General features: G+C 50.3%; 1 protein-coding gene across 1 annotated transcript in view; it reads right to left on the bottom strand.

The window, feature by feature from the left end:
* ZYG11B (zyg-11 family member B, cell cycle regulator) overlaps positions 1-16,384 on the bottom strand; it is a 285,114-nt gene that overhangs the window by 94,673 nt on the left and 174,057 nt on the right. The window lies entirely within an intron of this gene.

Genomic DNA, 16,384 nt, shown 5'->3' with positions numbered 1-16,384 from the left:
CATCGACTCCACAGACTCCCCATCTCCCTCCGTTTCGAACATCCCCATTGGAGAATACGTTCCCATTCCTTGTCCCTTAGCGATCTACCCACATCACCCTTCCACCTTACCCTGAGAGGTAGGAGCGGGATTGCTCTCCCCGTTCTGATGCTAGCAGTCAGCCATTTAGTCAGGTGGCTCCCCGTCCCCATAAGATACAGCATCGATGGCAAGGGGTTCGTGGGCGGTTCCACCCCCTCGTGCACCCATTTCCCAGCCACGTAATGGCGGAGGCCGGCATGTAGGAGGAAGGATCCCCCGGGGACACCATGTGCAGCCCTAAAGTCTCCGAAGGACAGCATTCGCCCTTCAGCAAAGAGGTCCCCTATAGTTGCCACCCCAGTATTGAGCCAAGGTGTAAGTGCGTGCATTGTGAGCGGGCCCATCTCCAACGGGATACCTAGTAGCGGGATTGTAGGGGCATAGGATGTCGCCGGTGTTGTGTACTTCAACGCCTTCCGCCAGTATCGGACAGCAAGCCGAGAGAAGCGGTGGAGTATTCCTTGGTAGGTCCGAGTGGGGCAAGAGCAAGAAATGGATCCTCCCTCTGGAGTGGTCTTCCTCCGTCATGTCAATTTCTTGTAGGTTCCGACCAGCTAGCCAGTATGCTAGCCATTGCAACTGACCTGCGAAGTTGTAGGCCCTGAAGTCTGGCACTCCCATGCCTCCGGCTCCAGAAGTGAGCTGCAATTTGGCAAGGCCTATGCGCCGCCGTCCCGAGCCCCATATGAGTTCGGTGAGGAGCGTATCCAGCGATTTGAATGTCGATGCAGGGATCAGAAACGGCAAGTTGGTAAAATAGTAAATGAGGCGGGGGAGCATCACCATTTTGGAGATGGCTATTCTGCCGACCACCGATAGGGGCAATGACAACCAAAATTGAACTTGCGATTTAAGCGTTCTAATAGCACGGCCAATGTTGCCATCTAGCATGACATCGGCATCCCTGAAGATCTGTATCCCGAGATAGCGGAAGGTGGTATCTGCCATCTGAAAGGTATGCGGTGCGAAGGGTAGGGGTGCGAGCGGGCCAGGGGCGGCAAACGTGAACCCGTAGGACTTGGATTCGCTTATGGTGAGGCCCGACAAGTGTCTGAAGTCCTCGAATATTTGAGCTATAGGAGCCAGGTCTCCCCTCAGATCGCGGAGATATAGGATAATGTCATCGGCATAGGCGGACACCATGTGGGTAGTCGCGCCCCTTCGAAGACCCATTGCTGGAATGATAGCAAAACCCTGCGAAAGTCATGGGCCCAAACCGAGAGTCTGACCAATACCATTAGGAAAATGTGAGGAGCTGCTGACAGATGGCACATGTGGCAAAAAAGGGGCTTGCAGCCGCTTAACATGGCAACATCCAGAGATGGTAAAAAGAAGAAAGGACAGATACCCAGCCATGGCAAATTTTACAAATATACCCAGCCCGCCTTGAGCAGGAGTGGCGGCAAAGTCACTTCAGGTGATAAACACAATGATCGAGATGAGCAAACACAGTCTCCTGAAATGATGGAAACAGAAGATATCCTGTGAGTCACAAGAGATTCGGCTTTGGAGAAGTGGGAGTAGACGTAGCGCTAATGAGAGAGGACTAGAGGAAAGTAGGGAATAAGGTTAAGGAGGTTGAACAAAGAGTCTCAGACTTGGAAGGCAAGAAGAAGTTGTCTGAGGTGTCCCAGCACCTTGTTCTCCATGCAACTTGCTCTCTTGACAGCTTGGATGTTTATAGTGTCTACAGAGTACATCTGATCACTGGAGGTATGGTCTATCCTATCGTAAGACGGTACCAGATTCCAGCAATTTGGCGGTATCGGGCTACTTCTATTTACCAAATCAACATTCATGTTTTGATTTAATTTGAATGGATTATTTTTTCCTTTGGTATTGGGCACTACCAATTTCTTGCTGTCATGATGATGTCCATGCCAAATTACATTGGAAAGGGTTGAAACTTGAACAAAAGAGACTAGTGGACTTATAGGATTTATAATGATGCATGCACCATACTCCTATTTCAAGTTGTGTTGAGTATCAGCGTTTCATCAGGCCCTAGTCATTTGTCTATATATGATTTATACAATTTGTTGTGTACTGCACCAACGCACAACCTTTCACAAATGCCACTATTCACTTTCACTGCGTTATTTTTTTGACCACCTGAAATTGGATACAATGTATTCAATTAAATGTACTGTATGACTTGGTCCAATGGTTTCTGGATTACAATATTTAACCTAGGAGGATTAGGTATAATTACTCCCCCATGAACATTCTTTTCCCTATGTATGCGGATGACACACAACTTTATCTTAAAATCAATTCATCTGAAGACTTCATCTCACTCAACTACTCCTCGTCGTTCACCCAAAACTGGTTAACTGAAAACCACCTTCTGCCGAACACCGCCAAAACAGAATTCCTTCTTATTTCCCCTCCTAAGCACCCCCGCCAAGATTGACCTCTGGATGAAACAACTCTCTACCTTCAACTGCTCCCCAGTTACCATCGACTCCGCTAAATCTCTTGGAATCCCCCTAGACTCACACCTGAACATGAAGAAAAATATTAGTAAGACTTGCAAGGGTTCGAACCACCAAATGAGAATTCTTAGAAACATAAAACCATTCCTCCCAAAAGAAGTTCAAGCAGGTGGTACAAGCACTTGTCCTACCGAGACTAGACTATGGGAGCGCAACGCTCTGTGGCCTCCCCAAATATACCTTGGCCCCGCTCTCAGGCAATCGTTGAATGCCGCTTCCAGACTGGTCACCGATACAAATAGAAATGAGCACATATCCCCAGCCTTAAGAGCTCTAAAGTAGTTACCCTATGAAGCAAGAATACAACTAAAGATTGCTTGTCTGACGCACAAAGTCCTCCACTTCAAAACCTAACAATTGTATTCTACGCAACTATGATTCCCTGTCTTACCCTATAAAATAATGTTGGCTCACATCCTTGTACCATCTTAGTACCTCATTATGTTACCCTCTCTTCAATGTCCCCTCACCTTGTTCCTCCCTCCTTTACTGTGAAGCGCTCTGATACCCTTTGGGGTCTTGTTCGTGCTATACAAAACATTTTAAATAAATAAATAAATGGAACCACAGTCCTATTTTGCAATCAGTAGCCCAGGTTTCCAGGGTTAAAGGGTTGCCCCTTCATAGTTTGGATGGCCTGGCTGTCTCAAGGACAGAGTAGACGAAGTGGAGAGGAGGGCAAGTTGTAACCTCCACATCACGGGAATGCCCAAAGGGAAGGAGGTGGCGTGCTCAGAAACATTCTTGTACGATTGGATACACTCCCTTATGGGCCTGGAATCACTTTCACCCTGCTTTTTTTTTATAGAGAGGCTCAAGGGGTGCTGATCCCTTGGCCCACACTTGGGGGCCCACCGTGGCCGTTGATTGCCCAATTCCTCAATTTCGATGGCAAACGCAATGCTGAAACTGGCTATAGAGGAGAAGGAATGGACTCTGGAGAGGGGCAAGTATTATGTTTTTTCCAGACTATGCGATAAAAGGTACTAAAATTAGACGCTTGTCTGACGAGGTAAGGAACAAGCATTGGCAAAGCCAAACGGTCTCGCCTTTGTGACTATTGGCTTTGCCACTGCCTTTTTTATGCTGTACACCAAGGTAATTCCTGACTTTGCCAGTGATTTGTAGCCCGCTGTATAACGGCACAGCTGCTGTGCAGCATGACTATAACAATAATAAATAGGACTAGGTTGTATCCAGTACTAATGCACTTTAAAAAGATATCACATTACCTTTGGCTCCTTCATAGCACTTTTTAAAATTCGTTTTAGCCACAATGCAGAGCAGCCGCGCTGCTGTACAGCATGTCTACAAAACATTGCCAATAGTTCTCATTAGCAAAACCTATTGACTTTGCCAATGCTTGTTCTCCCTGGCTTTCCGTGCACAGAGAATGGACTTGAGTGCCAGCTCGGTGCTGTCCTCTAGGACGGGTTAGTGTGAAGTCCCTACTCACTTGTAATAAGAAATGACAAGCAAGTAGCAATATAATGTTCTCACAACAAAAATATTCTGAGATGAGAATGCGAATGTAATACGTTAAACCTTTGGAGTTTAGAAAAACCAGTGTCTCCCATGCATTCTATAAATATGCATACATCTTTTAAAACAAGTGCCACAGAAAGATGTGTTGTACTAGCATGCACAGTTGTGCCTATTGGTACGCTGTCTGCAACATCTACGGTGGCTTCAAACCTTATGCACTGCTCTTAACGGTTCACTCTATACCATTTTCAATCGTACATTCAAGGAGCACACTGGAACTCCGTGCAAATCTAAGCGCTACATGAGCTCGTTAGGATCTTGTAGCACTACATAAAGCGACGCTAGGTTCTCGAAAACCTAGAATGCCCTTTAGTCATCACTTCAGAAGATAATTCAAGCCCTGGTTCTTCGACAGACACAGCGCCCAAATACGCCTCAGGGTGACAGTGCTGCACTGTACAAATGCTGTTGATTCATCGAGTGCTCATTAAGGGGTAGGAAATCGAACTTCTTTCCCTATCCAGGGGCTATCCTCCTAATCAAGCACTGGATAAGGACCTCCCAGTCCCATGGTGGACAATCCTAGTTTGAAGAAGTCGAAGACCCCTTTAATTGGAGCGATGAGATGGGATTAGGGCCTCTAGGGCAGAGGACATGGTTTAGAGGGGCACATAGAATCACGCAAGTCTGAAGTAACAGTCTCAATCAATAAAGCAACAGATTAAACCATAGCTCAGGAGGTTAATGCGCTGACTGCAGGAAAATATTCACCCTATTGCGATAGAGATTCCAGTCTCTGCAGTCTTTCGACCAAAAGAGTAAATAAAATGAATAACATGAAATCAAGTATCTTTAACACCTGTTGTTAAAGCGCTTAGACACTAGAGACACGTAAAGGAGCTATAATAAAGACAGTCCTCTGGTGCTATATTTTGTCCTGTGTCCACCAGTCCTTGTAGGCAGGCCCTTCAGTGCACCTGGAGACTGGCCACCTGGAGGTCTGCCTGGCGCGCGCCCCCTAGCCTCGCATTAGTATTCATTTTACATGTTATGTTATGCTACATATTTTTATGTAGCGCTCAGCTGCCCCAGCCAAGGGGCGTCCCGGCGCTATCAAACTAACAAGGAGGGCAATTGCCTCTACAAAGCACAACAGGCCCTAACACAACAAGCTGTAGGGTCTAGTCTGAGGGAAAAAGGTAAGTCTTGATGGCTTTCCTGAAAGATAGGAGATTATTTAAGCCACGCAACTGGGACAGCAAGGCATTCCATAATTTAGCAGGCAGATAGCGGAAAGAGCGCCCGCCCATCCGGGCGCGTTTCACCCAAGGAACCGCTACCAGGTGCTGGCCTTCTGAACGCAAAGATCGTCAGGGGACATACGGGGTCAGTAGCGGACAGAGCGTAGGAGGAGTAGCGAGCTTTAAAATCTTGAATGAAAGAGAGCCTTAAATTGGATCCGCTTAGCAACAGGCAGCCAATGGAGTTTACTTAAGGTATCGGTAACCGGATGAGAGCGAGGGAGGCCTACCAAAGTTCTTGCTGCCGCATTTTGCACCCGCTGCTCTCTTCCAATCTCTGCCTGGTTGGCCCCTAGCAACAAGGAGCTCGCATAATCCAGGCGAGAGAGAATAGTCGATTGCACTATGAGCTGGCGAGTAGAAGGGCCAAAACATTTTAGCCTCGCACCAGCACCCGCCAAGTCGAACACCAGCAGCACCCACCTCAAGTGCATCCTGCTCAACACCCGCTCCGTCCACAGACACGCCATCGAACTCTGGAACCTTCTAGACGCCACAGCCCCTGACGTTGGCTTCCTCAGGGAGACCTGGATGAACGCCTCTTCAGCCCCCGACATCGCCATCGCTATCCCAGAGGGCTACAAGATCGTCTGGAGGGACCGAAACGCCAACCAGATGGGAGGAGGCATCGCCATCATCCACAGGAACACCATCCGTCTCACGACCAGCACCGACAACACCCTGACCAGCGCCGAACACCTGCATTTCCAGATCCACACCAACCCGACCACCACCCTCAGAGGCACCCTGATCTACCGACCCCCGGGACCACGCACACAATTCAGCGAGGACATCGCCGACTTCGTCAGCCCGCATGCCCTCCCCTCCGCTGACTACATCCTCCTGGGAGACCTCAACTTCCATCTAGAGAACAACAACGACCGCAACACCAGCACCCTGCTCGACAACCTCGCCAATCTTGGGACTCAAGCAACTGGTGTCCACCCCCACCCACCTCGCCGGACACACACTCGACGCAGTCTTCTCTTCCAGCACAGACATCGACTTCAGCCACGCCACAGAGCTTCAATGGACGGACCACAGCTGCGTCCACTTCAACTTCAAGAGAACGACGACCCACCAACACCAGCAACAGGCCGCCCACAGAAGCTGGAACAAGATCACAGCAGACCAGCTCGCCACCTCCCTGAGCCAGCACCCTCCTGCCAGCTCAGCGAACCCCAGCCAGGCCGCCGACAACCTCACGAAGTGGATCAGCAACTGCGCGGACGAACTCGCCCCACTGAGGACCCCGCCTAGCAGACCCGGCAGCAAGAAGGCGCCATGGTTCACCGACGAACTCAAGAGCTCCAAGAAGAACTGCCGAGCCCTCGAGAAAGTCTGGAGAAAGGAACCGACACCGGACAACAGGACCTCCTTCAAACTTGCCACCCGGAAACACCACCAGCTGATCCGCGCCGCCAAGAAAACAGCATTCAAGGACCGGTTGGACAACAACGCACACAACTGCAAGGAACTCTTCAACATCGTGAAAGAGCTCTCCAACCCCAGCGCAGGAAACAACGACATCACCCCATCGCAAGACCTCTGCAACTCCCTCGCTTCATACTTCCACAACAAGATCGCGGACATACACAACAGCTTCTACAACCAACCAACGCACACCATGACCGACCAACCACCCCCCACCACCACCCTCCACGCCTGGACCCCGATCAGCACCGAAGACACCATCCGCACGATGAACTCCATCCACTCGGATCACCGACCGACCCCTGCCCTCACCACGTCTTCAACAAGGCCGACGCTGTCATCGCACCCCACCTGCGAGACATCATCAACACATCCTTCGACACCACCATCTTCCCTGAGAGCTGGAAACACGCCGAACTCAGCGCTCTACTCAAGAAACCAACAGCGGACCCCACCGACCTCAAGAACTACCGCCCCATCTCGCTCCTCCCGTTTCCAGCCAAAGTCATCAACAGACCGTCAACAAGCAGATGGCCGCCTTCCTCGAGACGAACGGATCCCTCGACCCCTCACAGTCCGGCTTCCGAGCCAAACACAGCACCGAGACTGCCCTCATCGCCGCCACCGATGACATCCGAGCCCTGATGGACAATGGAGAAACAGCGGCCCTCATCCTCCTAGACCTCTCCGCGGCATTCAACACGGTCTGCCACCGCACCCTAGTACGGCGCCTCAGCAACATCGGAATCCAGGACAAGGCGCTGGAATGGATCATCTCCTTCCTCGACGGAAGAACACAGAGAGTCCGCCTACCACCGTTCAAGTCAGAGGCCTCCGAAGTCATCTGCGGCGTCCCTCAAGGATCATCTCTGAGCCCCACCCTCTTCAACGTCTACATGAGCCCCCTCGCGGCCATCGTACGCAAACACAACCTCAGCATAATCTCCTACGCCGACGACACCCAGCTGATCCTCTCCCTGACCAACGACCCCACCGCCGCCAGAGCCAACCTGCACGAAGGGATGAAAGAGGTAGCCGAGTGGATGACGACCAGCCGCCTGAAACTGAACTCGGACAAGACGGAGGTCCTCATCCTGGGCCCCTCACCCTCCGCCTGGGACGACTCCTGGTGGCCTCCCGCCCTGGGCACCGCACCCAAACCGACAGACCATGCACGCAACCTGGGCTTCATCCTGGACTCCTCCCTCTCCATGACCAGGCAAGTCAACAACGTCTCCTCTGCATGCTTCAACATCCTACGCATGCTATGGAAGATCTTCTGGTGGATCCCCACCGAGACCAGGAAGACCGTCACCCAGGCCCTCGTCACCAGCCGACTGGACTACGGCAACGCCCTTTACGCCGGTACCACCGCCAAGCTCCAGAAGAGACTCCAGCGGATCCAGAACGCCTCAGCCAGACTCCTCCTCGACATCCCACGAACCAGCCACATCTCCGGACATCTGAGAGACCTTCACTGGCTCCCCGTCAACAAAAGAATCACCTTCCGCCTCCTTACCCACGCACACAAAGCCCTACACGACCAAGGCCCGAGCTACCTCAACAGCCGAGTCAACTTCTACGCTCCCAAACGCCACCTCCGATCAGCCAACCACGCCCTCGCCGCCGTCCCCCGCATCCGAAGAGCGACTACAGGAGGAAGGTCCTTCTCCTACCTGGCCGCCAAGACCTGGAACTCCCTCCCGACCGACCTGCGCCTGACCCAAGACCACCTCTCCTTCAGGAAGAAGCTGAAGACCTGGCTGTTCGAGCAGTAGCGGCACCCCCCCCCCCCCCCACCCCCCAGCGCCTTGAGACCCTACGGGTATGTAGCGCGCTTTATAAGTGTCATTGATTGATTGATTGATTAGAATAGGTTTGAGATTCCGTAGAATCCCAAAGCATGTGGCTGCCGTTTTCTTAGTGTAAGTGCGAAGACTTAGGGAGGAATCTATCCAGACCTCAAGGTTTTTTACTTCTGATTTTGGGTCGGGAAAATTCCCTAAAGTATTGGGCCACCATTTTGCGCACCAGGCAGAGGCGTTTTTCCCCACTAATAAAACCTCCGTCCTACTCGCATTTAGCTGCAAGAAGTTAAGAGGCCATCCAGTTAGCCACGGCCGTTTGGCCATTCTTAAACCCAGTAGCGCTCAAAACGGAATCATCAGTCAGAGCCACCACTAGCTGCGTATCGTCAGCATATGAGACCAATGAGAGCTCCCATAGCTTAGCGACCGCAGCTAGTGGCTGTACGTAAAGATTGAATAACGTAGGGCTGAGTGCCGAGCCCTGGGGGACTCCCTGCTCAATAGGTTGTTCCTTAGAAAGGAACGGGGGAGTGGAAACCCGAAAGGTTCTTCCTGTTAGAAAGGCTCTGAACCACTCCAGAGCGAGTCCCCCAACACCCGCCTCTTCCAGATGATGTATAAAACCGCATGCAAAACCGTGTCAAAGGCAGCACTCGGATCCAACAGGATCAGTGCCGCCGTTTGACCAGAGTCCAAAATGGTCTGCAGATGTTCCGTCATGCTCAGAAGTGCCGTCTCGGTGCTGTGACCGGCTCGGAAACCATGCTGCGAGGCATCCAAAGTATTGTTTGAGCACAAGAAGCTGGTAAGAGTGTTATTGACGTGGGATTCTGCCACCTTGGCCAGCCAAGGAAGCAGGGAAATAGGCCTGAAATTCTCAGGTTTAGTGGGATCCAACGTAGGTTTTTTAATAATGGGGGATACCCATGCCCGTTTCCACCTTGCCGGTATCACAGCTTATTCAAAGGAAGAATTAATTATCTGACAGAGGGGGTTCAACACAAGCGCGGATGCCTCCCTAAATTGAGCAGGTTTTAAGGGGGTCAGCAGGAGAGCCAGACTTGATTTTCCCACATAGTCTAATAAACTCTTCATGGGAAATTTCAGGAATCACTATAAGTTTGGTGATTGATTCAGGACTAAAAGGGATGGGTAAAGGTGTAGGCAAAAAGGATCTATAAATTACACACACTTTTTCTACAAAAAAGGATGCCAATTCTTCGCAGTGTGTTTCATAGACCGTTACGGGTGTCAAGGCTTTTTTGGCGTGGAGATCCTTCAAAAATACATTTTGAGGGATTCGGGCTGAGCCTGATCTCTTTAGCATATTCAATGGAATGTTATTAGCGTTCTATTGGCGTAGCAATATTTACGTCGAAAGCCTTAACATGGTCCAAGAGGAAGGACCACCGGGTAAATGAGATCCCTGCATTCATCCATCATGCCGCGTCTGCTGAGGGTGCATGCGCTACAGTGACAGCTAATCAATCCCTGGCCCCGCACTGAGCCAGGTAAGGGATCAACCACAGGCGCCTTCTCCTGGCACTTGCGCGGACATGGGCCTGCAGCTCGTGACACCACAGGCGCAGAACTCCCCCTCTACAGGCGAACCATTCGTCAGAGAATCACTTAGGGCTAACTAGAAACTAAGAAATGCAAAGGTATCAGGGGATTTATGAAACATGACAATTGCCTGCTTTTATGTGGTAATAATTTTGGTGGCCCCTGTTCGTAACAACTTTTAACTTTGACCCATTTTGGTAAATAAGGCCCTTGACGCCAAAAAATAATTAATTATCTGTTCAAGGTTAAATCAGAAGTAAGATGAAAAAAAAGGTTCCCTTCCCACCCTACTCCAAGGAAAGTGAAGGCCCCGGCCAAACTTGGATCAGTCCAACTTGAAGCCCACCTCATTATGACAATGAAGAAACTGAAAACCTTAAGATTTGCCGACAGTCACATAGTTTGTTCTAGTGAGGAAGGCAGGGTTTAGAATCAATGAATGACGTCATATCATGCGAGTGATTCATGCCCAGGCCTCCGTACCTAGCAAACACCACATGCAACAGAAGTCTACAAAAGAGAGCATCACTTCTAGAAGTCACTTGTGTCTCATTATAGATGCCAGGAGAAACTGCACATCGTAGCAAATATTGAAAATTGTGGACGAGAAACCTTTTTAGATGATACCAGGGGCAGCGTAGTCCACTTTGTGCATAAAAAGGTGCATGTGACATGTACACAACAACCGTAACAAGCAAAAGCGAAGGCACAGTGCGATGTGTGAAACCTGACCCATGAGGACTGCAGCTGCTACCCTGCGTGCCTCTGCTCACTCCAGAAAGCAAAACGCTGTGGGAGTGAAAATAAAAAAAAAAGAAGGTGGGACATGCACCCATCATTTGCGTGCTTTCATTACTGAAAGACACACTCAAAAGCTGATCCTATGTGTGGGAGGAGTCAGACCCACATGGAGTAGTTTTGAGTGCTTTCAAGAAGCCTCGCAGAGCAGCGCATGCGTTCTGGCTCAGGCTCGACCTAAAAAGGAACATTCAGCGTATGTTCATATTCCCTGTGAGACTCCAATATGGTGTTTTTTGATATGCAGCAAAAAGTTTGGGACTGGGTAAGCAGGAAAAATCTGGCAGCTGATCATAGGCCGAAGCCTTAATGACAATGTCCAATTCGGGATGGTTTGGCTTTGGGATAAGATTGATTGACTTTGTCATATATAGGTCATACCAGAACCAATGGTGCCACCCTGTTTACAGGGTAGGCCGCTCCCCACGCCGCACTGCACCAACTGTATGTCGTGCCCCGAGCCCCGCTGCTGCCAGTTAGAGGCCTGCCGCTCTGTGCGATCGTTCTGCCGTCTTTTGCCGTGCCCTGCCTGGTACTGTTACTATCTGTACTTCGCCACTGTTCTGTTCTTCTGCATTTTTGTTGCACTGTTTTTCTTCTGATCTTCCCTAATTGTGCCCTTCCTGGTATTGTTATTATCTATTGCCACTGTTCTGTTTTTCTGTATTTTGTTGCACTGTTTTTCTCCTGATCCTCCTTGATTGTGCCCTCTTTTTGCCTTCTGTATCCCACTTCAACTCGTCTCACACCGCTGCGTCCCCGACCTCCCCACTCACCAATTTGCCGCCCCGCTCCTGCCTCCCAGCTGCTCCTCCTTCCCACCTTTCTTATATGGCGACAGTAGGAGCGCCTAAGGCAAGCCCGTCTGTGCCCTTCCGCGCCTGGAGCGCACTCAGCGCCAGAACCCCTAGCCCCCGCGAACACCATGACGCCCGTCACAGCTACAATGCCAGCACCCTCCACGCAACAACACCGGACGATCACACACTTGTTTCCTGGCCGCCCCGAAGCGCACCCAAGGACCCTTCTCCTGCCCGTACTGCAGCTTCACCAGCATTCGATCCACAAATCCACCCACTTTGAAAGAACACAACCACCTCAGATGCATTCTACTCAACACCCGCTCCGCCCGCAAACACGCCGTTGAACTCTGGGACCTACTTGACTCAACCTCCCCAGACGTTGCCTTCCTGATGGAGACCTGGATGAACCCGTCCTCGGCACTAAACATCGCCATGTCCATCCCTGTGGCAGGCACCACACCAACGGAACTGGAGGAGGAATCGCCATCGGCCAGAGGAACACTCTCAGAGTCTCGACCAGCACCGACGACACCCGCAGCACCGCCGAACACCTGCAGATCCACACTGATCCCAACACCACCCTCAGAGGAACCCTTGTCTACAGACCCCCGGACTCTGGCCACAGTTCAGCGAGTCCATCGCCGACTTCATCCGTACACACGCCCTTGCCTCCACAGACTACATCCTCCTCCGGGACCTGAACTTCTACCTAGAGAACACCACCACCAACTCCACCGCCCTGATTAACAACCTCGCCAACCTCAGACTCAGACAGATCGTCACAACACCGACCCACTCTGCCAGCCACGCGCTTGACCCCCATCTTCTCCGCAAGCTCCCACGTCTCCTTCAGCCACACCACCGAACTCCATTGGACCGACCATCGCTGCATCCACTTCACCTTCCGAAAACCCACCATGCACCACTGCACTCAACAGTTCCCTCGCCGCTGCTGGAGCGAAGTCACCGAAGACCAGCTAACCACCACCCTCACCCGGAGCCCACCCCCGACACTGTCGCCCGCAACCTCAGACAGTGGATCGACGACTGCGCCAACACGCTCGTCCGATCCAGAAACCCTCCTACAGACACACCAGCAAGAAAGCCAGCTGGTTCACCGAGGACCTCCAGGCCTTCAAGCAAACTTGCTGTAAACTAGAGAAGAAATGGCACAGTGAACAGACACCGGACAGTTACCAGCCCACAAGAACGTCACCCGCAGATACCATCACCTTATCAGATCCGCCAAAAGGGCCTCCTTCAAAGACCACTTAGACAACAACACACACAACAGCAAAGAGCTATTCAACATCGTGAAGGAACTCTCCAATCCCAGGTCCAACACCAACGATATCCCACCTTCGCAAGACCTGTGCGACTCCCTTGCCACCTTCTTCCAACGCAAGATCACACACATCCATGACAACTTCGACGTCATGAACGCCCCGACAGCCACCAAGACCTCCGACCCCATGGCCACCATCCACACCGATCCCCTGCTCTTCTGGACCAACATAAACGATGACTACACCATCAAAATCATGAACACCACCCACTCTGGCTCTCCGTCAGACCCATGCCCACACCACATCTTCAACAAAGCCAGCACCACCATCGCACCTCATCTCCACAAAGCCATCAACATCTCCTTAGAAACAGCGACCTTCCCGGAGAGGTGGAAGCAGGCCGAGATCAACGCCTTACTCAAAAACCCAAGGCTGACCCAAAGGACCTCAAGAACTTCCAACCCATCTATTTGCTCCCGGCGAAGGTCATCGAGAAGACCGTCAACAGACAAATGACCCGCTACCTCGAGGAGAACAGCATCCTTGACCCGTCCGAGTCCGGGTTCCGCAGCAACCACAGCACCAAAACTACCCTCATCACCGCCACTGACGACCTCAGGGCCCTGCTGGACAACTGCGATACAGCAGCCCTCATCCTCCTGGACCTGTCAGCCGCCTTCGACACGGTCTGGCACCGCACCCTACGCACACGCCTCCACGACGCTGGGATCCGAGACAAGGCTCTGGCATGGACCACCTCCTTCCTGTCAGGCAGAACCCAGAGCGTCCGCCTCTCCCCTTTCCGCTCCAAAGCCACCAAGATCATCTGCGGCGTACCCAAAGGCTCATCCCTCAGCCGGACATTGTTCAACATCAACATGGCACCGCTCGCCCACAACGCCTGACTGCACGACCTCATCATCATCTCCTACGCAGACTACACCCAGCTGATCCTCTCCCTCACCAAGGACCCCCTCACCGCCAAAACCAACCTCCACGAAGGAATAAAAGCCGTCGCCGAATGGATGAAGAACAGCCGTCTGAAGCTTAACCAGGACAAGACAGAAGCCCTCATACTCAGCTCCACCCCCTCGGCCTGGGACAACTCCTGGTGGCCAACCATACTGGGAACAGCACCAACACCCACCGACCACACCCGCAACCTGGGGGTTCATCCTCAACTCTACTCTCTCCATGACAAAATAGGTCAACACTGTCTTGTCCTCCTGCTTCAACACCCTCTGCATGCTTCGCAAGATCTACAGGTGGATCCCAACCAAAACAAGTCCCTCGTCAGCAGCAGGTTGGACTACAGAAATGCCCTCTATGCAGGATCTTCGGCCAAACTCCTGAAACGACTACAATGCATACAGAACGCCTCTGCACACCTGATCCTCGACATACCCCGCCGCAGCCACATCACATCACACCTAAGAGACCTGCACTGGCTTCCCGTCAACAAGAGGATAACCTTCAAGCTCTTCACCCACGCACACAACAGATGACTCATCTTCTACACCCCTAACCGCTAGCTCCGCCGCCCTCGCCACCGTCCCCTGCATCCGAAGAGCGACCTCAGGCGGCAGATCGTTCTCCCACCTCACAGCCAAGACCTGGAACTCCCTCCCCACCCTTCTACGGCAGACCCAGGAACTGCTAACCTTCAGAAGACTACTCAAGACCTGGCTATTCATGCAGTAGCAGCACCCCCCACCAGAGCCTTGAGACCCTCACGGGTGAGTAGCGTGCTTTACAAATGTTCTGATTGATTGATCATAGCACGACTGTGCTGTTAACTTTGACCCTATCAACGAATCTGAAGTAATAAGTCCTAATGCCATTTCAGCTCTTCACTTGCATGTGGGTTTGAATTTATAGGATTACCACTACCTCGTGATTACTAAAGAATGTAGAATTGTGCAATATAATATTCTCTCATCACAATTAGTTGTCACTGGTCTCTTATATTTTGACAGTCGTTATGCTTATACACGTCACTTGAGATGTCGATTCCTGGTTTAAAAGACTAGATTAATTTTTATTTTGCATGACTACCCACACTATATGCATGCGTTTGGTCACATTGTACGCATGCGATAAAAGTACACTTTGAGATAGTTGTGAGGCAATTATGTTGCTTCCAACTGTTTATATTTTCATCAAACCCAATATTTCTATACTGTTATTTTCTCTAATATTGGAGTCCTCACGAAGCAGAAATGCATGTCGGCTACTGTGACATTAAGCTCTGTGGATATACCAAAATAAATGACTTGTCCAAGATTTACATTTTGACGTGTGGTGTCCAGAATTTAAAGGAAAACAACAATGGAAGAGTGAAGGAATATGAATGCAAATTATGCTTATGTACTGACTTGCGTGTGCAAAATGGTTTATACAAAATGTACAGGACCCTGTTAGGGGTTCTGAATTTTGGATGTGGGGTTAACATTCTTCCCGTATGAGCACCACTCGGATTACTTTGTATTTTGTTATATTGTGTTGACGGTCAGGTGAGAGCAGAGTGATATCCCATTTGTTTACGCGCTCTTGTTGATTATAGGGATAGAGTTAAGCTGACTTCAAGGGGCCAGCTAGGATTAGGGTTAGAGTATGAGATGGTGTAAAAGAAGATGTTCTGGTTTGGGTTGGATTAATGTGTGGTGTCCGCTTTGGAGTAAGGCTCTGTCAGGGTTGTGGTAAGGGATAGAGGAATAACATAAGCTTAGTGGGTAGTGAACTTAAGATTTTAAGTAATGGCATTATAAGATGGTACAGGAGAAACCGGGCATGGGCACAGGGCTATTTCTATTCCCCCCCAATCCCATTCCCCCCCCTCCACCTCCCCATTCTAAAATTGCCAGGCGTGTGGTGCAAATGGAAAAATCTTAGGGTTATGGAGAATTCAAGTGTTCGGGGTTAGTGAAATTGTGCATAGAATCTAATTAACCCTTAGGATAAAAATCACCTTTAACTTCTACATTTTGTATTTTCCACAGACAATACTGTTAAACACTTTGTTTTACCTCCATTTCTTTAAACCTACATCATGGTATTCTGTTTTTTAACATGCAATCCTCAAAAGCAGTGATCAAATCAATAAAGATAACTTTTACAACATAGGTGCATAATACTGAGAAGTACATTTTGCACATAGATTATATATGCAGGTAATGGACTGGACACAAGAAATGCAAGCAAGTATCGTCTTCACTCTTAGATCCATTTGTGGTTAGTTTCATTTTTTGTCATCCCAGTTCATCATCTTTATTCGTAAGATGGCACCATTGAATGCCTTCTCCTAAAATATTACATAATCTTTTATTATGA

The sequence above is a fragment of the Lissotriton vulgaris genome, chromosome 1_1 (genome assembly GCF_964263255.1).
Source record: "Lissotriton vulgaris chromosome 1_1, aLisVul1.2, whole genome shotgun sequence".
Taxonomy (NCBI): domain Eukaryota; kingdom Metazoa; phylum Chordata; class Amphibia; order Caudata; family Salamandridae; genus Lissotriton; species Lissotriton vulgaris.
Note: the sequence above shows the minus strand (reverse complement) of the source record. Positions and strands in the feature narration are given on the sequence as shown.